Genomic DNA, 22,047 nt, shown 5'->3' on the forward strand with positions numbered 1-22,047 from the left:
TAATCTTTTTTTTTCTCCAATATGCCTATACAAAATGTTTGTTTCCTTTTAAAGTACTGAGTTTAAGAGTTTAAATCCAAGTAAAACCTGAGAATTAATATTCATTTCTGATGCAGAATACCAAGGATTTTTCCATTAGTCCTGGTAACTTCATTGCGAAGAAATGATAAAGAGAATAAAAGGGAGTAAGATAAACACTGTACAGGTATAACATTAAATTACCCTTTCTTTTTCTAATTTTATACAAATGAAAAAAAGCATACCCAACTGCAAAGTCCCTGAGATGCTATTTAAATTCAAGTACTTCTAAAATACAAATATGTGATAACTTATTTGCAGCTTAGGAAAAAAAGCCATTTTTGTTTGTCACGTTGTTGTTGATAATGTATATGTGTTGTTTGATAATTACTAAGAAAGTCTACTCTGGTTTCTCTGCAGACCATATAAATATTTTGCCTTTTTATAATTATTAAGGAAGTAATAATGAAAATGGAGAAAGAGCCTTTTTGATGTTATTCTGTCATTGCACTGTCAAAAGAAAATATATTCCCCTCTTTTCCAAAAGTCAGCTGGGTTTTATCAGCTTTGCAAAATGATGAATGAATGCCTTGTTCATTATTATTGCTTAAGTCATTCTTATTTATGCCAGTGATTCACGGATTATGTTTTGATTGTTCTTGAGAGATGAAAACACTTTCTTACTGATGAATAAACACTGCCACTTTAAAAATATTTGTATGCAAAATGTCTTTAAAGCCATTATGAAATGCTTTGCAAGAGTATTAGGAAGCTGTTTTTCGAAAGGCATTTTTTTCTCCACCTTTTCTTTCATGCTAAGCAGCCCAATTGAAAGGCTTTTCAGAGTTAACTTGTTTAAGCAATACCAGTGTTTTAGTGTAATGAATAACTTTTTATAGAGGACAATCGCACACAATTCAGCATGCCGGTGTTTCTATTTCTGTGCTCCACCGATGCAGGGGTTCTGTGGTAGAATCTCTTTCTTTGAGAAAAGCTGAAGCGATGAAAGCCCTGATTAACCTCTGATATTCACGTGGTGCTCTTGATCTTGAGGACTGCAGCAGTCACAAAGCTTTAATGGCAGCCATATGCTTAGGGTATTGTGGATATGGGTGACCCAAATGTGAACTTGAGGGGTGACTGATGCTAACTGCTGTTTGTTTCAGGTTTGGTGTGGAGATTACTGATGAAGAGTTTGACTTACTACTTGACAGAATCCCCTTGATGAAGATGGAAATGTCAGAGACCCCCAGTTCGTGGCCATGTTGGATTCTTAGCACTCCTTTTCCACATTTTCTCATGTCTTCGTAATTTTTTTTATTCTTGTTTTTAATACAGAGAATGTACCCCTAAAAGTACTAGGATTATTTACATTTTCTCTTTATTGCCTGGTATCTTACTTATTAATATTTTCTAAGTGACGAAGGATTTTTGAAAAAACATTGTTAACAAAAAGGTAGAATTTTTACATGATGAACTACAGCAATGCCTTTGAAACTATTTAATGTCTTAGAACCTGAATAGTGGACATGGGAGGATAATGTGTGATTGAGGTGACAAATGAGGCATGTGAACTGTGTTTGCAGAGTTGGGAAGAAAATTGCAGTAAGTGACAAAAGTCAAGTCCTGGAGATGACCGGTATTTAGTCCCCAGTTGCACTAAACACTCCCCCACACACTGACCTTTTACCCCCTCACTCGCCTCCCAAGGGGCTCCCATTACGAGACATCTTTCTACTTTCTTCCCAGAGGAGTCTGCCTGGACAGTAGAGTACACACCCATTGCCGATGGCTGTGTTAAAGGCAGAGCAAGAATGCTTTCTGAAATACTCTCAATCTGTATTTTTCTATCTGGGAGCCCAAATTTTTACTCTTTTCTAAAATGTTTTCATGGATTTTATAGAGTAGTTCAAGGCTTAAGTATTTAAAATTCTGATCAGTATTGACCATTTTATTCCTCGAGTACTTTAAGGCATGTTGCAGTCCCAGGCATCTGATGAGCTGGGCTGAAGCCATTGAAAGATGGGCTGCTTCTTCTTAAAGATACATTTTTTTCCCAGAGCAGTTTCACTATCTTCATCCCATATGCCTTCGGGACCATCCTCCAAATCTCGTGATTATCTCTTTAGCCACGAAACCCACCCATGTTTTCTGTTAGTTCTTGATAGCAGGGTGGAAGTTACCAACCTGGTTTGGCCTAAAGGGCATGAGAAGAGCATGCTGCAAGTCAGAGAATGTCCTCAGACAGAGTCGCAGGTGCTGGCAGTAGGAAGCCCTCGAAGTGAAAGAGAACCAGGAGTGCTGAGGAGCTACCAGTAGGCCTTACCTAAAGGTGAGCATCTCCTACCGTGCAATTCTTCTGTAGCATTTCCCAAGCTTACTTGACCTTCTTTCATGGAGGATCTTAGAGGCTAGCATTCCACAGAGCATGGGAATGCTACCTTAGTTGAATAAGTTATTCCTCTAAGTATTAGCCTTTATTTTAGGAGGTCAAGATCAGGTGCCTGAGAGAATGAAATGAAGCAGGGGGCAGGGGTTGTTTGTTTTGTTTTGTTTATTTGTTTGTTTTTTGAGACAGAGTCTTGCTCTGTCGCCCAGGCTGGACTACAGTGGCACGATCTCGGCTCCCTGTAACCTCTGCCTTCCAGGTTCAAGCGATTCTCCTGCCTTAGCCTCCAGAGTAGCTGGATTACGGGCATGAGCCACGACGCCCAGGTAAGTTTTTTATATTTTTAGTAGAGACGGAATTTCACCATGTTGCCCAGTCTGGTCTTGAACTCTTGACCTCGGGTGATCTGCCCACCTCGGCCTCCTAAAGTGCTGGGATTACAGGTATGGGCCACCGCGCCCAGCCTGTTTATTTGTTTAAATATGGGGCCTGTAGGGAAAGAGAAATGCAAGCAAGTTGTTATGAAGGGAGTTTCCTGAACTTCCAGAAGGCAGCAGGGTAGAGGCACTGAGGCCCAAGTGTTGGTGCCAAAGGAAAGGGGCAGGGTGGAAAGAGAGAGGTGGGGGACTAACCATAGAGCTGACATGAGCCTGGCCTATTCCCCTCAGTTTCAGGTGGATAAATGTAAATGACAGGTCACATCTCTTTGAATTCTTTATATTATTGACTCAACACATAAAATGACAGATTGTAATTTCATTGTTAACATTAACAAATGCCTCTACTTATCTGATATTTTACATACCCAAACTCATTATTATTCCATTTTTGCCTGTGAGAAAACAGATACATAGAAAGATTAAGTGAGTTGCGCAGGTTACATAAGTCAGTGAGCGCACACTGCCAGCTAAACCTAGGTCCATCTGATTTGAAAGTCTACAAGAGTTTCCACTATTTCACATTGCATTTCTGAATTATACAACAACAGAAATAATTGTTCCCTTTAATAAGCGTTTATTATGTGCCCCATGCCCTGTTAAGAGCTTGACATGTGTTATTTAATTTAATGGTAAAGACCATTTTCCTCAATTCCGCTTGAGTTCACTGATGGATTGCTAACTGTCCATCTCATCTGCCAGAGAGAAGGTTGGTATTTACTGCTTGGTGGTGTGGTGTAAAGGCCCCTGAAGTGGGTGTTCGGAGACTTGGATGACAAGAGTTATAGCTTGGCTTTTCATTTAATAATGACACGCCCTTCGTCAAATCTTTATTATCCCTTTGCTTGGGTTTTCTCATCTGTAAAATGAAAAGTTTAGCTCAAAAGATCTCCAAGGTTCTCTCTAAGTGTAAAATTCTGCTTGAAGCAGTGTATATTCTTATCAATATTAATGGAGATTTGAGGCAGCCACTTAGTATGACTTAAGAAGATGCTGTAACAGAAGCATGTGTCTTCCTTGTAAATAAGAAGAATTAACAAGCAATAACATTAAAGTAATAAATTCATTTTTAGAGTCTATTTTATAATCATCAAATTAAAATCAATACAATAAACATTTATGAGTACTGTGTTTACAGTCAAGCATTCCTGAATTGTGAAAATAAATGTTTCTTTTAGAGGATTTTTTTTGTAATTTTGTCATAAAATCTGCATATATGATCGAGAACTTCATTTCTTATACATATAAATGGAAATGGAAAAGAAACATAACTGTCAAATTGAGGAGAAAAATGAACTATAGAAAAGAGTATATAGACTGGTTAACAGTTCCAGGAGTATTAACAATATAAAAATCCATATCACTTTAGACTATTATTATTTTACTTCTTTGTAAGTCCTACCTTTAGTGCCCCAGTTTTTAAGGATACACATAAATACTAAAACTTTTTAAAAAACTGAATTAAACTCAGGAGGCTGAGGCAGGAGGATCACTTGAGCCCCACAGTTTGAGGCTGCGGTGAGCTATGACTATGCTACTGCACTCCGGCCGGAGTGACCACATGAGACCCCGTCTCTAAAACAAAGAAACAAATAAAAAACGGAATGAAAATTAATGTTTTGACCATAATAAGATGTTTGAAAAAACTGTGGCAAAAGATGACAAAGTCCATTAAGAACAAATGGTAGACTTTGTGACATGCTCACACTAGTTTCATCACCAAGAAACCAATGGAATTATTTCGCTGGGTTTGTGACTTACCTCATTCGTTTTATAGGCAGCTGTCCCACCAGGAATACCACGTCCAAGAGCAGGGTTCTCCTTCCAGAGTGTGTGTGTGGACTGGAGAAGCAGCCTTTGGAAGATGGGGCTACCCAGACTTCATAGAGCCTGCTTTAGTTCCTTGGAGGTCTGCCATCTCCAGGTTGTCAGTCATCCAGGACCGTAGCTGTTGGTGAGACAGAGTGCTTCCTTCTGGGTGAAGAACTCTGTATTACTTTCCGAGGGCCACCATCATGGGGCACCACAAACTGGTGGCTTAAAATGACAGGAATGTATTCTCTCACAGTTCCCGAGGCTGGAAGTTCAAAATCAAGGTGTGAGCTGGGGCACGTTCCCTCTGAGGCTCAGGAGAATCCTTTCCTCTCCTGTCCTTACTTCTCAGGGTGACTGGTAATCCCTGTGAGCCTTGTTCTGTGGCTGTACCACTCTCATCTTTGCCTCTGCTGTCATATGGCACACTGCGTGTCTCTGTCTCTGTGTCCAAATTTCCTTGCTCTCATAAAGACACCAGTCTTCTCAGATTGAGGGCTCAACCTACTCCAGTATGACTGTGTCTTAACTAGTAACATCTCTAACTACGCTATTTTCAAATGAAGGCATATTCTGAGGTGCTAGGGATAAGGACTTTGACGTATCATTTGGGGACACAATTTAACACATGACAAACGCTGTTACAGACCTAGCATGTCTAGTTTCTTACAAATTTAATTGGGGGGAGGGTACAAATAATAATTAGCTCTTGTGCACTCTTGTGCATTCTCTGACAACAGCAGTACCAATAGCTAACATGTAATGCCTACTACTTGTCAGGCACTAAATACTAACTCATTTCATTCTTACGACAGCCCTGCTTCACATATGAGAAAGCTGGGACACAGAAAGCAACTTGCCCATCGTCCTCCAGTTAGCAGTGGTGGAGCCAGGGTGCAAATGCAGACTGCACCTGCCCGGAGCCCACATACTCAGTACCACCCTGCCTTCTGGACAGTCAGGACAAGCAATTGTGCCTCTGCTAACCATTACTGTGCCAACAAGTAAGGTTACACTTGAAATGTGGCTCTCAATGCAAGGTTTAGCTTTTATAGGCAACTCACTTATGTTTTCTGGTTACTTATTATTTTTTTAAGTCTGAATTCAATTTAGACTTAGTATTAAAAAAAGAATATTAAAATCAATGATTTTTATATTGATTACATATTGAAATGATTATATTTTAGATATATTGGGCCACATAAAATATATCATTAAAATTAATTCCACTTAAAAGCATTTTTTTTTAGTGTGCTATTAGCAAATTTAAAATTGTGAATGTAGTTTTTAGTGTATTCTTATGGGACAGCCTTGAATTAGACAGCAAATTTTTAAAATTAGAGTAGGCAGCATGATGGAAGAAAGAAATTGATTCAGTCTTTTGTCCCAAGTAAATCAGTTCCTAAGGTCTCTGTGCCTTTGTTTCTCTATCTATACGATGTGGTAGAAAACTTGAATTTTCCTCACAAGTTTAATTTAACTAACAGATTGAAGACAGTTGATTATGAATCATTTTGCCTAATGTTTGCAGGAGGCTAGACAATTACCCAGCGAAGCCAGAATATTATAATGAAATAGCTCATCCAGATTAAATATGAATTTTAAGTGTTTATTTATTACTTTCTTTAAGCAAATAGTTGCGTATCTTTGAACTACATAGAATCCAGAACAAATTTTTTTTTTTTTTTTGAGACAGAGTCTCGCTGTGTTCCCCAGGCTGGAGTGCAGTGGTGTGATCTCGGCTCACTGCAACCTCTGCATCCTGGGTTCACGCCATTCTCCTGCCTCAGCCTCCCAAGTAGCTGGGACTACAGGTGCGCACTACCACGCCTGGCTAATTTTTGTATTATCTAGGCTGGTCTGAAACTGCTGACCTCAGGTGATTTGCCTGCCTTGGCCTCTGAAAGTGCCGGGATTACAGGTGTGAGCCACTGTCCTTGGCCAGAACAAAACATTTCTGTGGTGAGGCCTAGCTTGCTTGGCTCTAAAGCCAATACTTTTTTCATTGTACGTTCCAGGTAATGAAAATTATGATAAAAATACAAAAAATTAGGTGGGTGTGGTGGCAGCACCTGTAGTCTCAGATACTCGGGAGGCTGAGGCAGGAGAATGGTGTGAACCCGGGAGGCGGAGGTTGCAGTGAGCCGAGATGGCGCCACTGCACTCCAGCCTGGGCGACAGAGTGAGACTCCGTCAAAAAAGAAAAAAAAAAGAAAAAAGAAAAGAAAATTATGCTTAATAATTTTTAGGTGAGGTGATGATCAGCTGTGCTTCCCCTCAGCAGTGGAAGATGTATGTAGGTAAATGAGATGAGGTTAAAGCTTCTATGCTTTTATTTGACGTGATATATTAATTTGTGTAGCCAATTTTTACATAAACCAGAATCTCAACACTTTTACTCTGTACTTTGCTGGGACTGTGAAGTTGCCACAGTGGCACTTTCATATGAATAAATTCAGAAAATAAAACCACTTAGAGACGATAAGATATTCAGACGTTTCAAGCATTTCGCGTGTTTTTGTCACTTATTCTTGTTATCTTTTTTTTTTTTTTTGAGACGGAGTCTGGCTCTGTCGCCCAGGCTGGAGTGCAGTGGCCAGATCTCAGCTCACTGCAAGCTCCGCCTCCCGGGTTTACGCCATTCTCCTGCCTCAGCCTCCCGAGTAGCTGGGACTACAGGCGCCGCCACCTCGCCCGGCTAATTTTTCGTATTTTTAGTAGAGATGGGATTTCACCGTATTAGCCAGATTGGTCTCGATCTCCTGACCTCGTGATCCACCCTCCTCGGCCTCCCAAAGTGCTGGGATTACAGGCGTGAGCCACCGTGCGCAGCTTTATTATCTTTTAAGTTAGAAAAGCAATAAAGGGTTATCGTAAATATCCAAATATAAAGTGTATGTAAAATGAAGAGGGAAAGTTTCTGCACTTACCATCTTTGCCCAAATCCAGCCTTCAAACAGAAACCAGTTAATTATTAATTTTAACATAGATGTCAGTACATTAGTTTCGTGGCTCTAAAATATTTGATAAATTATCCCAGTGTTCAATATGAACCTATTTATGGCTGTGGCCTCTACTAATGTTATATGTATACAATTATTGTTTGTTCTTTATAGTCATATTGGATAAAATGTGTACATCTCACATTCATTAAAGATGGCAGTTCTGCTAAAAATATGTGTATTTTCCAACAGTTTTGTTTTGTTTTGTTTTGTTTTTAGCGAAGAATAATGAAAAGCTGATTTAGAACAATGGTCTCTTCCAGAGATGTTTGTTAGAAAAAGCAGACTTTTTCACATCCCAATTTCATTGTGTGCTGGCACGGCTTATTATGGGGTTTACAAAGATCATCTATGTGGTCTCATGAATATGGGAGAGCATCCATAACATTATATTAGTTACAGGTTTTGTTTAGATTTGTTTTGAATGGCAGAGAAATGGCATTATTTAAAAATATGAATTAGCTATGGAAAAAGAATAATTAGGTCAGGGTAGTAGTTAGGGTATAGTTTCTTTAGCTTCATGAGTACATGTACCACAAGTCATTTGAACATGTTTATCCCATACATATAATTACATAAAAATCATAGATATATTCCGTCTTTATGAAGGTCACTTTCCTTATGTTAAGGGGACTCATCTATGAGTACATTTAGGCCTTTTGGGGAGTCCCACAGTATGGTGAGCCATAAGATTTTCCCTGCTGGATTGTAATTGAGTCTTGTCAAATGGCAAACCACTTGTATCTCAGTATCATAATTAAGGAGTTTCAGGAAATTTATTGACAAATGGTCTAATTCTGAACATGTTATCTGAGAGCAAGAGGAGAGTATTTGCAAGTCAAATGATGGAAGAATCTATTGTCGGACAATTAAAACATCTTCGCTGAGACCCACCGAACTAACCTTTGTGTGGTCTTGTTCTCAGATGGAAATGATTCCTGGAGACAGTTGACAGCGTGAATTTTGAGACGACACTAAATGTGTGTGGGAACTTGCAAAAACAAATCTAAAAACAGATTTAGGATCAGGGTTTTCTTTGCTACCTCTTTGCTATGATGGGGTGGGAGTGGGAGCTGGGGCCGGGGGTTGTGGGGAGGCATCAAGGGAAAGGTGACGTTAGAGATGCTGGTAAAAGTTAGTCCTGGTCGAGCCCGGGGTGAACAATGACACAGTGTTGTTGTGGGCTGCCTCCACGACTTAGATATTCTTCCCATGTCAGTATAATCACTACTGGGAGGTAGCTCGATTAAGGATTACCATATCATTAATAGTATCCATGACTTTTGTTCAAAGGCTACTTGTGCAATGTTGCCTTGTGGATGAAGCGCCGTAATCCTCTGAGCCGCAGCTGTAGAGAGGGAGGCTCCTCAGAGCCGCCCACACTGACTTCCCTGTCCTCTCGGATCAGTTCTAAAAAACAGACAGAAACAACAGTCAACTCAAAGCCAAAAAAAAGAAACATCCATTCTACATTTCCACATTCATCCCCAAGCCTCAATCCCTGCCAGTGTCTCCCATTCATCTCTTCTCTAACATCCAGATCACCACTCAGATGGTGGCCAGATTAAAGGGGAACAATGCAGTTTTAAATGTAAAGTTTGCATCTAATTTTTTTCTTTGCATGAGAAAAAGCACATTGATTCTATCTATGTGTCTGTCTAATGCTTAGCCAGTAGTTTGTCAGGTCTTTCTTATTTTCTTTGGCAACATGAGGCATGCTTGTGTCTTCCCACTGTCTAGGGTTTCTCAGTTTATTCGGTGAAGACACTTAACTTTGACATTTGTACTTGGGTAGGAAATTATATATGCAGTTATTAAACAGTGGAGTTTTGCTTTATTTAATTAATACTATTGCTGCTAAGGAACTTCTACTTCCAGTGGGTGGGAGCACTGAAAGAAATTGAAAAATTTAGCAGTAGCTTGAAACCTAAGCAAACACACCCAAGTACTGGGATTGGGCAGAAGAAAATAACTGAGTGAGCCACATTTGGTAAAACTCCTTGTGTTAGAAGACGGGAAAGAATGGAGGTAAGCTTTAGAGGACATTTCATTTCATAAAGATCACCCCTCAAAAGGGGAAAGGAAAGGGAAGAGGGAAAAAAATAACCTTTGTTTATTTGGCAGAGGAAAATGTTAAAAAGTAGTATGAAACCTAGACTTCAATTTCTTGGATTTTAGCTTCATAATCATTTTTATTCCAAATTGAAATGAAGCTTTGCCTTGGTTTACTCATAAATCATTATTCTAAAGAGTTTTAGTCTTTTATTTTCATCTCATTGCTTCATTTAAAAATCACCGTAACTTTATTTTTTACAAAAAACACTGACAACTTTTATCTATCCTAAGTTATTTTTCTGAGGAATCTATAAAAGGATTTGGACTATGGCCTTTGGATCAGCATGTCTTAAGTTCTTTCTGGTTGCCCAAAGATTGATGTTTGTCTAAAGTACATGGGAAATTTTACTTTTTAAAACCTTGTCAGTGATAACACTTTCTTTTCCCGTCTCTTCTCTTTCCTGTGGCATTGACATCCAAGCTGTGCTGTAATTTAATGTCACTGACCTCTCTTCCCTTTAAGATATGTTTATTGGGATGGAAATTACATAAGTCTTGCTATCTGAAACACTGTAAGTGCGAGACAGCTGGGAAAACTCAGGAATAGTTTAGCACTTCTCTAGGCCAAGAGTATCTATTCAACAAAATCATTCTCTTTGGCAAGAAAGACTTCACAATACTCATCAGACACTTTAATTTAGTGTCTGTCTATGTCATGAATGTATATGCTCAAGGGATATGGTTTACGTGTAATGCTGCTTCATCTTGTATGTAGTATTTGAGGAACAGAAAACTTGGGAGAATGTGCTCTTGACTATGAAAAACAACCTAGTTCTGACCTTTGCTGTGCTCATATTGGTTAAAGAAGTACCCAGTTCTAGTAGATGTACTGGTAGTTTGCTAAGACATGAGCCATCATTTCCATCCCCATTCCGGGATTTGTCTTTGTTGAGTTGATGCCTATGAGTAGAAGTTCTTCAACCTGGAGTTACTTTAAGAAGACACATTATTCCTAACATAGATGACGAGTATCTGAGATTTCTTAGAAAATTATTTAACATGTTAGCATAGCACTTGCAGGTGAAGGCAAGAATGAACCAGGAGAAGAAAGGTGAACAGTGGTCCAAGCAGACATTCACATATGGGAAAGTTACCATATTAAAATGTGATACCAATTTCTGTGAGTGTAAATAATACCTCAATGTATCGTGTATTCACTCTTACAAAGAGGTTCACAAATTATGTAGGTTTTTTTTTTTTAGTGACAGGAAAATTTCATAAAATTGGTACTCTGCTAAAATATGTAATTTTAGGTAACAGAACAGACTTGCTGCTCAGTGCCATATGGGGTAATACTGATTATCCATTCTTTTTTTTTTTTTTTGACACAGAGTCTCTCTCTGTCACCCAGGCTGGAGTGCAGTGGTGTGATCTCGGCTCACTGCAACCTCTGCCTCCCCGGCTCAAGCAATTCTCCTGCTACAACCTCTCAAGTAGCTGGGACTACGGGTTCCTGTCACCACACCCGGCTAATTTTTGTACTTTGTATTTTTAGTAGAGACGGGGTTTCACCATGCTGCCCAGCCCTGACCTCAAGTGATACCCCCACCTCGGCCTCCCAAAGTGCTGGGATTACAGGCGTGAGCCATCGTGCCTAGCTCCTTATTATCCATTCCTGATGTTCTTTTCCTTGTCGAGGGAGCCCCGCTAGCGTAACGTTCTTGGCTTCTCTCTTCTGCCTCCTTATTTTCTCCTCCCAGGAGTAGAAGAGTGACATTTCTGATTTGCACTGTGGGAGAGCATAGCCCAGCCCCTTTCTCCGCCCTGGGAGCCACTGCCCACAGGCGGCTTGCGTTCCCGGACTACCCTTCTGGCTCAAAAGTCTTACAGGAGCCTGCCTCTAGGGGGAGAGCTGCAGTTTTTAGCACCGTGACTAGGTGGTAAGTTTGAGGGACAATATTCAGAAGATCATTATTACCATGCAATTATGCCATATTATCCAAGAGCTCTGTCAATAATAAAGCTGACCCACATAATACTTATCTCTCAGTTCCAGACCCAGGTGATAAAAGCAGAGGTCTTTTTTTATTGCACCCCCTTAAGCAGCAGTGTCTATAGCTTAAATGCTCGGAACCAGCGGTTCTCGAAGTATGGTCTGAGGACTTTTTGGAGTCCTTGAGACCCTTTCAGGGATCTGTGGGGTCAAACCTATTTTGTGATACTACTAAGATGTTATTTGCACGCTCGTTCTGATGAGCATGGAGTGGAGTGTGCAGAAGTGATGCGTGATGACACTACTGAAAAGTGTGCTGTGTAATTTTACGTTTTAAATATTTCTCAGTTTTTATATTGGTAAACATTGATAGTTAGAATGAATGTATGTGTTCTGGATTTCTCAGTAAATAATTATATATAAATAACTATCTCCTACATAAATCAATGCTGATTGGGGTCCTGATTAATTTTAAGAGTGTAAAAGAATTCTTAGATTAAAAGATTTGAAAATTGCTGCTCTAAACCATAATGGGGAGAGAAGTGCTCTGGCCTAAAGCTAGACACCTCTGGGTAGCTCTGCTACTGAAAAGTGTAGGAGTTCCCTCAGGAGATAGCCAGACTTTGTAATCTTGGACATCTCAATCCACCCCGATGAAAACTGGACTAGATGAGTTACTCATTAAGCTGCTATTCATTGAAGGTATGCTGTATGCTGGGCACTGCCTCCTAGGCAGGGAGGACCCATGGATGAGCAACTCCATCACCGTCCTCTAGAGTCTCTCTGTCAAAAGGAGGCAACAAACCGGTGAAGAGATTGACATAGAGTGTCGGGCATATCAGAGGTGCTGTGGGAACACAGAAGGGTGCTAATCCAGGGGGCAGGAGATGGATAGACACTCTAAGCTGGATCTTGACAGACAGGTAAGAGTTGGCCAGGAGAGGAAAAAAAGTGAACCATATTCCAAGCAGAGACACTAACATATGCAAAGGCCTAAAACAGTGCTTTTTGAATAGTGGGCTGGAATCCATCAGTAGGTCATAAAATCAATTTAATGTGTCATCACCAGCATTTAAGAAAAAAGCAAAATAGAACAGAATGTCGGAGTGCACTTCATATAGTAAGGATTTTTTTTTCATGAAACCTTTTTTTCTCAGTGTATGTGTGTGTGTGTGTGTGTCTATACTGGGTTAAGATGTAAAATGCATTTCTTAGTGTAAGAAAAGAGTTTTAGATATTATCTAGGAAAATAATTTTAGGTATTTGATTTTAGTAATAAAAATTGTCTTTTCAGTGTAAGGAATGAAATGCTACAATCGTATGCTAATTCTTTTAGAGCATTTTATATCATATGAACGCTGAGACCTGTTAATAAATGTAGCCAGTCAGTAAGTTCAGATTTGTAAGTTTAGCAGTGCTGGCATTGCAAAGCTTGGGGGAAAAATCTACTGAGGCAGACTGAAAAGTTTTGAAGTATTATACATAGAAAAAATTATTAGTGATTGATCATAATTCAATTAAGAAAATGCTATTGCCGGGCGTGGTGGCTCAAGCCTGTAATCCCAGCACTTTGGGAGGCCGAGACAGGCGGATCACGAGGTCAGGAGATCGAGACCATCCTGGCTAACCCGGTGAAACCCCGTCTCTACTAAAAAATACAAAAAAAAAAAAAAAAAAAACTAGCCGGTCGAGGTGGCGGGCGCCTGTAGTCCCAGCTACTGGGGAGGCTGAGGCAGGAGAATGACGTAAACCCGGGAGGCGGAGCTTGCAGTGAGCCGAGATCTGGCCACTGCACTCCAGCCTGGGCGACAGAGCAAGACTCTTGTCTCAAAAAAAAAAGAAAATGCTATTGAAGCATTCATCGAAGTGCCTAAAGAAATAAACAAGCATTTTAGTAATGCATCCTGAGAGTTGTGACAGAATTTTAGGGTAATAAATGTTAGAGTTTTAGAGACTAAGCTAATTCCACATTAGAGTCCCAGATAACTATGATCTAGTGTTCTGGCCTAATTTCTTATGTGACCCACTGCTGAATATATTGCATGTAGTGGATGGTAAAATATTGTTTTAGCTAAGTGAGACTTCATGAGAGCACTGGTTGCAAATGTTAGGTGTCATTTGTCTGGTGTCCTTCTGGTCTAATACTTATGTCAGCAGCCGAGATGCTGATTCTAGCCAGAGATTTTTGTGTGTATGGGGTATTTAAAATACCCAGAGAATTGGATCAAATATGATTATCTGGTTTGTGTTTTTTGACATATGATTTTAAAAAAATTGAACTCAGGTGTATGGAAGTATAATTTACATACAATAAAATTCATCCCTTTTAGGTACACAGTTGAATGGATTTGATAAATGTAAACTACTTTCAAAATCAAGAAGAACACTTCCCCCAGCCTTTATAGTCAATCCCCCTGCCCCAGCCACAGGCCAGTGATTTTGTCTCTGTTCCTAGAGATTTGCCCATTTCAGAATTTGCCTGTATGACTTCAGCAATAAAAAAAATTGACATACAAATTAATATGGGATAATTTAATGTGCAAGGAGCAATGTTACTTACTAGGAAAATCACAGCCTATTTGGTGTGAGTCATAGTATACCTTTTCCACTTCTTACTACGTAACGTTTGTCATGACTGCCCAGTTAGTTCCTGATGAACCGAATGGATTTCAGAAAGGTTTAGGAGTCCGGGAACATACCATGTACCCTGTGATCCGGGAACGTACCATGTACCTTGTGAGAGGACTCTGGGCTCTCAGAATGTCAAAGTAAACCACTCCTTTGGCCTATCGGCCCAGGGGCTTGCAGTCGCACTTTCTCATTTCTAATCCATGCTGAGTTGTTTCCATCTGGGCAGGTTAGGCTTACTAGCCAGGATGACCACATACTGTCCATTAAACTGTAGGGAGGAAGTTTAGACAAGCCACAAGCAGAAGGACTTTGTGACCACTGTATTTCCCACAGGATTGCATTTAGTCACCCAGTAGGATAAGCTTGGAGTGTGGCTGTCTCAGCCAGGGCAGCTAGCCAAGGGTATCTGTACCAAGAAGGTCTATTAAAAGTATTAAGATTGGACAACTACTTACATGCCAAGTCCCCCTTTGATTTCCATAGTAACTTGTATTTTTAGTTTTAACGTAGTACTTTCAACTTCAAAGGTCTAAAATAACTAGCGACTTGAAATCTTAAGGGAAAGGTCATTTGTCTCAGTAGCCAAATTGTTTACTTACTACATACATCCTGAAGGATGTTGGTTTATTCCCAGAACATTTCCATTTCAGCATATCTGAAGACAGTGTGTTTACTTAGTGTATATGCACTATTTTAATTTATATTTTTATTTTTTGGTTACTTCCAGAAGAGAATTCATATCCTCAGCAAGCTAGCACTAAAGGGGACCACAGAGGTCATACTGTCCATCTTCTTTCTGGAACAGGGAAGAAATTTGAGACTCAAGAAAGGTGAGGCTTCTAAGGAAGATTAATTTCAGGTATTAATTTTTTAAAGAGTACAGTGTTTTTATTCATCAATAAACTGAAAGTCAATTTCTAGACATTTCTTTCTCACGTATGCTCGATTTGTTGTATTGGTAATCAAAGCCCTGGGAAGGAAGCTTTACCTGCTCTTCAGACTCACCCATCTTCACTGTGACTGATCGGGACGCAGTGAGATCCGTGAGGCTCCTTGCAGGATGCAGCCACTCAAGGCCAACCACGAAGATTGTTCTCCCTAAGGTATTTCTTGATGAAGCATTGAAAGGACCTTTTAGAAAATTGTTTCTCAGAAACAACTGTGATTTTATTTTTGAAGCGTTCACTGTTAACGTCTGTGAGATTTTCAGTTTTTCCATTGATTTTAACCTTTTAGTAACGTTCAAAATTTCCAGAATCTAAAGTTCCATCTTCTATTGAATGAGTAAGGTCCAAATTAAACTTCCATGTTGACCACGTACACTTCTTGTCTTTCTTTGGCATCATCTTGAGAGCTGGCCGTATGATATGAGAGCAGGAATTAATGTTTGTGTGCATCTAAGTACTTTTGTTAGATCTCTAGGCCTGAAATTGGCAATACATCTGCACTGGAGCCCAAACTACCAAATCCACCCTCTATTCCGCCAGTGAACTAATCTGTGCTTTGCAGCAATTGCTCACTGACGATACTGGCATATACATTATCTGCCCTGTACTACCACCAGCAAACCATTATCATAGGTCTAAAAATCATCACATTTAGGCTGGACACGGTGGCTCATGCCTATAATCCCAGCCCTCGGGGAGGCCAAGGCAGGAGAATCACTTGAGGCCAAGAGTTGAAGACCAGCCTGGGCAATATAGTGAGACCCTATCTCTACACAATTCAAATAAAATAAATTAGCCAGGTGTGGTGGCTCAAGCCTGTAGTCCCAACTACTCAGGAAGCTGTGGGAGGATCACTTGAGCCCAGGAGGTTGAGGCTGCAGTGAGCTGAGATCACAGCACTGCACAGAGCGAGGTCCTGCCTCAAAAAAAAAAAAAAAAAAAAAAAAAAAAAATCACATTTTTCTCACACAAAAAAGTCATGAAACATTTATCTGCACACAGCACTAAGATAGCTACTGTATTATGTTCATTAACTAACACTTGAGAGGCCTAGCACACATAGGTCTTGGCGAGTCTTAGTCTGAGTGGTACATAATTTACAGAAAAGACAGAGAAGCTAGATAATATATTCATCTTATGTATGGTCAACAAGTACTGTATTTTTAAGAATTTTAAGAAACTGCAGAGTTTGAGAATTTTAAGAAGGTTCTTCTGATTAAATCAGCATTTCAGGAACACCTTGATGGACTTAGCTTTCACTTTACAATAATTCTCCAATCTTTATGTTGGAAGAAATAAATCAGATTTAGGATGTGAACATCTGATGTGTGTGTATTTACCTTTTGCTGCATCACTAGGGAGCAGTTACTAAGTATAGTTCTACGAACCTCATTATTGAGGTGGTTTCCAGCATAGCAGGTGTAGTCGTTAACTGTGGCTACTGAGTGACCGGACCTCTGTGCTGAGGCCTCACAGACATGCTGCTGCAGAACTTCACTTCCGGCCAGGCGTGGTGGCTCACACCTGTAATATCAGCACTTTGGGAGGCTGAGGCGGGTGGATCACCTGAGGTCTGGAGTTCGAGACCAGCCTGACCAATATGGAGAAACCCCGTCTCTACTAAAAATACAAAATTAGCTGGGTGTGGTGGTGCATACCTGTAAACTCAGCTACTCGGGAGGCTGAGGCAGGAGAATCACTTGAACCCGGGAGGCAGAAGCTGCGGTGAGCCAAGATTGTGCCATTGCACTCCAGCCTAGGCAACAAGAACGAAACTCCGTCTCAAAAAACAAAAAACAGACAATAAAAAAAAAAAAAACCCACACTTCTGCTTTTATCTTACTAGTGGAATTTAGTCAGGCAGATAAACCTAGCTTCAAAGATGACTAGGAAATGTAGTCTTTATTCTGAGTAGCTTTTCTGACCAGCTAGGAAGGGACGGAGGCAGGGAAGGTGGATGTTGTGGTAGAAAACTAAGCTTCTGCCAGATCACTTAAGTGGAATCGTCTGTCTATATCCACGAAGCCTAATGCCTCATAACTAGCGACCACTATTTCATAGAAAGAACCTGTATAAATACATGACTGATGCAATTAGCACAAAGAAGCTCAGAGATTGTTCTTCTGTCATATGAGCGTATTCGCAGCAATGGTTTATTCTATACTTGAATGTTTTCAACTGTAAGAATTCATACAAAGCAAATTTAAACTAAGATCACAAGAATACATCCACTGTATATATTTAACAAAGTCTTCAGGGAATATAATAGACTGAAGTAAAATGTGAAAAATCTAAAACACAGTAAAAGGCTATAAGATAACTAATGGCTTTTAACGAAAGAATTAATTGAAGTATGATTGCTTAATACAACCCCCCAAATGAGCTTCTTGTTAGTTTTTAGGGAGGTTGAGGAACTCCAGCGACAACTTACATATTCTACATCCTACATCTTTGAGTGGGTTTACTAACCACAGGTCTTTATAGATAATTTTTCTTTACAACTTGTGCTACCATTTATCAGTTGTGTAATTTCACAAGGAGGTTTATTGAAGTATAACTTACATATGATAAAATTCACCCATTGTAAGTGATTTGAGTAAATTTGTTGAGTTGTGGAACCACCACCACAAACCAATTTTAGAGCATTTCCATCTGCTTTCTGCTTCTGTAAATTTGTTTTTACTAGGTATTTCCTATAAATGGAATCAATTATGCAGTATGTATCTAGTGTCTAACTTCTTTCACTTAATGGTTTTAAAGTTCATCCGTGTTGTAGCATGTGAAGAAATCCATTCCTTTTCATTGCTGAATAGTATTCCATTGTAGGAATGTACCATATTTTGCATATTCATTCATCAGTGGATAGCTATTTAGAGTGTTTCCAGTTTTTGACTAGCATGAATAATGGTGCTATAAACTTTTGTGTGCATGTCTTCGTGTGGACATGGATTTTCATTTTTCTGATAGATTCTTAGAAATAGAATTGCTGGATTGTATTATTAGTTTGTTTTAAGTTTTTAAGCAACTGCCAAACTGCTTTCCAAAGCATCTGTGGCATTTTACAATCTGACTAGCAATGCATAAGGGTTTCAATTTCCCTGTTTCCTTAACAACACTTGTTATTGTCTGTCTTTTTCATTATAGCCATCCTAGTGGGTGTCTAGAGGTATCGTCTTCTAGTTTTAATTTGCATTTCCCTAATGAATAATAATTTTGAGCAGCTTGTCTTTGTATATTAGACATTGATATTTTACCTTTGGGAAAATGTCTATTCAAATCTTTCGCTCATTAAAAAAATTTGGCAAACACTTTCTAAGTGTTAGTCATTGTAAATGCTCTCTATATATTTTAGATTTAAGTCTTTTATCACATATACGACTTGCACACGTCTTATCCCAGCCTGTGACTTGTCTTTTTATGTTCTCAATGGAGTCTTTTTTTTTTTTTTTTTTTTGAGACAGGGTCTCACTGTGTCACCCAGGCTGGAGTGCAATGGCACAATCACAATCACAGCTCACTACAGCTTGACCTTCTAGGCTCAAGCAATTCTCCCACCTCAGCCCCTGGAGTAGCGGGGACTACAAGTGTGCACCACTACGTCCAGCTATTTTTGTATTTTTGGTAGAGATGGGGGTCTCACCATGTTGCCCAGGCTGGTCTTGAACTGCTGGGCTCAAGGGATCCACCTGTCTTGGCCTCCCAAAGTGTTGGGGATTACAGTCATGAGCCACTGCACCCAGCCCGTTGGTGTCTTTTAAGCGCAAACGTTTTAAATTTTGATCTAGTCCAGCTTATCAATGTTTTCTTTTATGGTTTGTGCTTTTGGTGTTGAGTTATGGGATTCTGAACAAGTTGTCTAAACTCTCCAAACTTCAGTTCCTTTGTCTATAAAATCGTAATTAGAATTCATTACCTCAAAGATAATTGCAATTTAAATCTGATTTCTTTGTATGTGTTTGGAAAAGAGGGAGTATAAGCAGTGACTGCAAGTTTAATTTTCAACTTCATCTTAAGTTTCATAAGTTCTTCGTACTTATGACTGGCTTGCTGGGAGCAGGGAACTTGGTATGTGTAAAAGTTACTGAATGTATCTGCTAATACATTTTGCCCTCATCTTGGATCCAAGCGATCAAGCTTCACAGATGGAAGGAAATGAGCAGGTGAGGTAAGGGGAACTGAAGGGGATTAATAATTGGTTAAAGTTGCCTGGGAAAGGGAGTGGTGAGGAGTAGGAGAGAGAGATTAGGAAGGGGCTTGAGGAAACTTCTGGGGTAATAGAAATGGTAGTAATAATCTTGATTCTGATGATGGTTTCATGGGCATATACATATGTCAAAACGTATCAAATTATGCACGTTAAATATTGCTGTTTTATTTATGTCAGTTACCCCAATAAACCTTTTCAAAAAAATTTTAAAGGGAATGTCACACCTATTAGGATGGCTACTATTTTTTTTAAAAAGCAAGTGTTGGGCCAGGCCTGGTGGGTCACGCCTGTAATTCCAGCACTCTGGGAGACCAAGGTAGGCAGATCACTTGAGCTCAGGAGTTTGAGACCAGCCTAGGAAACATGAGGAATCCCTGTATCCACCAAAACTAAAAACAAATTAGCTGGACATGGACGCGTGCACCTGTGATCCCAGCTATTTGGGAGGCTGAGGTGGGAGAATCACTTAAACCCCGGAGGCAGAAGCTGCAGTGAACCAAGATGGCACCAGTGCACTCTGGCCTGGGTGACAGAGTGAGACCTTATCTCAGTTAAAAACAGAACAAAACAAAAAAACAAGTATTGGCTGAGGATATGGAAAGATTGAAACCCTCGCACATTGGTAGTAGGAGTGAGAAATGGTATTGACACTGTGGAAAACAAGTTGGCAGCTTCTCAAAAAAGTTAAACATAGAATTACCATATGATCTGGCAATTTCACTTCTGGGTACATATCCAAAAGAACTGAAAGCAAGGACTTGAGCAGATATTTGTTCACAGCAGCATTATTCACAAGAGTTAAAAAGGTGAAAACAACCCAAGTGTGTGTCAACAGATGAATAGATCAACAAAACTGGTATATACATACAGTGAAATATCATTCAGCCTTAAAAATGAAAGAAATTCTAGTACGTACTGCAACATGGATGAGCCCTGAACTCATTATGCTAGATGAAATAAGCCAGACACAAAGGGACAAATATTGTATGATTCTATTTCTGAGAATAGGCAACTCCTAGAGACAGACCTAGAACAGAGATTACCAGGGACCGAGGGAGGAGGGGATGGGAATTTGTTGTTTAATGGGCACAGAGTTTCTGCTTGGGATGATGTAAAAGGTCTGGAAATGAATAATGTTGATGGTTGCATAATATTTTGAATGTATTTAACGCCATTGAACTGTACATGTAAAAATGGTTAAAATGGTAACTTTTATGTTATTCTATTTTCACAACAAAAATTGCAAAAAAGAGAATGGATGAAGTGATACGAGTTTAAGCGGTAATAACAATAAAAGAGGTATAATGGGAAGCTGACAAGTCAGCCTCAGGGATAAGTCCAGAAATCGGAAGATTCTGCTTCCTTCCTGGTTTCTTGATCCTACCACTCACACCTATCCATTATTATAAATTTATTCTCCCATTTCTTTACTCCCTTATTTTCATGAGGGAGTAAAGTACATGAGGGTGCTTAAATGAGGGCATGGAGAAATGTAAAGTGGAAAATAAGTGGAATGCATTGAGCCTGGAGAGAAGACTTGGGGGAGGTCATGACAGCTTTGTTGAAATATTTACAGGGCTGTCAGGTAGAGGAAAGAGGAGGCTTATTCTGTGTGCTTCAGATGACAGAAATAGGATTTCATGGGAAGCAGATCTTTTTTGCCTCCAAAAAAGGAATAACATTTTAATAGTAGGACAGTCAATGGATGGAGTAGATGCCTTGGAATGCTGGAGGTGGGTAAACAGAGGCTGGGGATGTTCCAGAGGGGATTGCTGCACTGGATGGGAATTTGGACCAGGTGGTCTCTGTATTAACAACCCAACAGGAAGAAGGAACTTTCAGCTGGGATTTTGAAGCATATCTAATGAAAGAGCTATTTACAGAGACGTGAGCAGGATTGAGGAAGCCTACAAAGGATACTGAGGTACCCAAGAATGAGCAACAGTGGGAAGGCCCCACCATCAGGCCTGAAGGAGCAAAGCTGAGCAGTGCTGTTCAAGGAGACCAAGGGAGCTGTGGGAGAGCGGTCAGCAACAGTTGGAAGGGGGAACCCCCAACAGGAACTGGTAGTCACAGATGGAGACCCCTCTGGCAGCACTGTGGTGCCAAGGCAAGGAAGCAGCCGAGCTAGAACTTCCCGGCCTCCATTTCCTGCTGTCTCTCATTGGCAAATCCAGCTCGAAGCCAGAGGCACAGGAGCTCAGGGGATGCAGTTTGCAGGGAGGGATGACCTTTGTAAGGCCTGAGCAGGGCGGAGAAACGTGTCTCTAAGGTTTCTTCCATCTCAGAGACCTTTGAGTCCCCTCACCGCCCCTAACTTCAAACTTGGGAGAGCAAAAGACCTGAAGATTACACTACTCTATGAATGACCATTTCATCCTGTCAAAGTCAAGATGGGATTGGGTTATCGCAGTTTTGATAAGGATCAAACGCCCTTGGTAAGCCAAGATGGGAGAGAAGCTGTCAGTCAGTCAACATGTATTTACTGGGACCTACTGCATGCTAGGCATTCTTCTAAAGACTGTAGATCCACTGGTGAGCAACACGGAAACTCCT

General features: G+C 40.0%; 1 long non-coding RNA gene across 1 annotated transcript in view; it reads right to left on the bottom strand.

Annotated features, from left to right (window-relative positions):
• Window positions 1-22,047, bottom strand: part of LOC111548457 — a 56,187-nt gene that overhangs the window by 27,907 nt on the left and 6,233 nt on the right. Inside the window, exons 3-5 of the long non-coding RNA XR_002733429.2 lie at window positions 17,128-17,462; window positions 10,604-10,673; window positions 8,562-9,068 (exon numbers count right to left, since the gene is read on the bottom strand). This is a non-coding gene — a long non-coding RNA (uncharacterized LOC111548457). The remainder of the gene's footprint in view (window positions 1-8,561; window positions 9,069-10,603; window positions 10,674-17,127; window positions 17,463-22,047) is intronic.

This window comes from Piliocolobus tephrosceles, chromosome 3 (assembly GCF_002776525.5).
Source record: "Piliocolobus tephrosceles isolate RC106 chromosome 3, ASM277652v3, whole genome shotgun sequence".
Lineage (NCBI taxonomy): Eukaryota > Metazoa > Chordata > Mammalia > Primates > Cercopithecidae > Piliocolobus > Piliocolobus tephrosceles.